At 46.1% G+C, this 2,162-nt stretch overlaps 1 non-coding gene across 1 annotated transcript; it reads left to right on the forward strand.

Annotated features, from left to right (window-relative positions):
* The first annotated feature begins 209 nt into the window (after window positions 1-209).
* LOC123392366 lies at window positions 210-333 on the forward strand. The gene has a single exon (XR_006607097.1). It is a non-coding gene; the product is annotated as a U6atac minor spliceosomal RNA (small nuclear RNA).
* Window positions 334-2,162: the final 1,829 nt, after the last annotated feature.

The raw sequence follows: 2,162 nt of genomic DNA on the forward strand, positions 1-2,162 counted from the left end.
AAACAGGGTTAAGTAAATTACTAAAATTATTTTTTTTAATGTGGCTACTAGATTAATTGATTAATTAATTAATTAATATTTTCTTAAAGTCATCTCTACACCCAAAGTGGGACTTGAACTCATAACCCCAAGATCAGGAGTTGAATGTTCTGCTAACTGAGCCGGTCTGGTGCCCCGCTATGAGAAAATTTAAAAAATTACATACGTGGGTGCTGTACAAAGGAGAGAAGCTTAGCCTTCTCCTTGACAAGGACAGAGGAGACCTTTAGGCCTGTACAACACACGTAGAGTTAAGGCAGTGTCACTTACTTGGTGGCATGTGAACATTGTTTTGAGGGAGAAGAGTGACTGCTGAATGGATACAAGGTATCCCTTTGGGCTAGTGAACTGTTCTGGATAGACAGGGCGGTTGGTGGCAGAGTATTACGAATGTACTAAATGTCACTGATGATAAATTTTATGTTATGTGTGTCTTACCACTATGAAAAATTGCAGGGGCACCTGGGTGGCTCAGCTGAGGGTCCCATTCTTGATTTTGGCTCAGGTCACGATCTTAGGTTAGGGTCACGGGATGGGGCCCCACATCAGGCTCTGGGCTCAGCTTGGAGGTCTGCTTGGGATTCTCTCTCTCCTTCTGCCCCTCCTCCAGCTCATGCTCTCTCACTCTCTCTTTCTTTAATGATAAACAGATAAATCTTTTAAAAAATGGCCTATGTGGCTCACGTTATACTTGTGTTTTCAATGCTCGTTTAAAGTGAGGAGGTGGGGGTGTGTGGCTTTGCTGAAAACAGTGTCTTTAGAAACAGAGAAAAAAATTACAAGAGGCAAAGGAGGTCTGAAATCTGTCAGGAGAGGTCGGAATACTTCTCCTCCAGGGGGCTCCTGTCTCTTCATAACGCCTTTCTCTTACCTCATTCCACGGTCTTCCCCGCTTGGCCTTCTGCCCGCTGCTAGGTTGCTCATGAAGATGACTCTTTCCCTAAAATTCCTCCCAGTTTATGAGGCGTTAAGGAGTTAGGAATCTTGAGGGTCGGAAATAAAATACGACACCCAGATCAGGTTCGACAAGTACCTCCCCTTCCCAGATAGTGTTGATTAAGAAAAAAGAAAATCTTTGCTGCACATCTCTGGAATCCAGCTTCTTCAAAGTACAGCCCATGAGGCAAACTGATGTGTGATGCTGGAAGTCAGGACAGCGGCTGGGGGGCTCGGGGTCGGGAGGAGGCAGGGGGTGGGCGGGTTGGGGCCTCAGAGAGGGCTGTGGGGAATAATCTGGTATTGATCTGGTGGCTTGTGATCTCGGTGTATCCGTTTGGTGAAATGCTATTGAGCTTGTGACTTGGGTACTTTTCCGAATGCCCTTCATACATCAGTAAAAAGTTAAAATAAAAAAAACCCCAAAACAAAACTGAAACCATCCTGAGAGGTGCACACTTTTTTTGAGTGGAAAGCTAACAGCTCTGGAAGGAGTGAATACAGAAGGCCTGGTGTGTATTCTGTGAGCGTGGACACCAGCAGACACTGTATTCCCTTCCATTTGGGACCCGGACTGGCCCTGCTGGTCACGGAGGCCCCGATGGGGTGGCCCCTGGAGGTCCTTCTCCAGACTGGTGTTCTGTGAGTGACCCACCTCGGAAGATTTGTCTTCTACCTTATCTCTTGTTTCTTCCTCTGGGGCATCCACACCAAGGTCAGAGGTGTTGCTTACCAAGAGGTGGGCTAGTTTGTGTAGGTGAGTTAGCTACGGACAGTCACATCCCCGCGGGAGACTGGAGTTTCTCCTCTCCTTACTCAGCCATCCAAAAGGATGACATCTTGCCTTCTGCTATGACATGGATGGAACTAGAGGGTGTTATGCTAAGTGAAATAAGTCAGTGGAATTTAAGAAACATAACAGATGAGCAAGGGAAGAGAAGGAAAAATAAAACAAGATGAAAGTCGAGAGGAAAGCAAACCATAAAAGACTCTGAACTCTAGGGGAGAAACTGAGGGTTGCTGGAAGAGAGGGGGGTGGGGGATGGGGTGACTGGGGGATGGGCACTAAGGAAGGCACGTGAGGCGATGAGCACTGGGTATTGTATGCAATTGGTGAATCACGAAATTCTACCCCTGAAACTAGTAATACTAGTAATAGGTCAATTAAATTGAATTTAAATAAAAAA

The sequence above is a fragment of the Mustela putorius genome, unplaced genomic scaffold (assembly GCF_011764305.1).
Source record: "Mustela putorius furo isolate JIRA1106 unplaced genomic scaffold, ASM1176430v1.1 tig00000508_pilon_pilon_pilon, whole genome shotgun sequence".
Taxonomy (NCBI): Eukaryota; Metazoa; Chordata; class Mammalia; order Carnivora; family Mustelidae; genus Mustela; species Mustela putorius.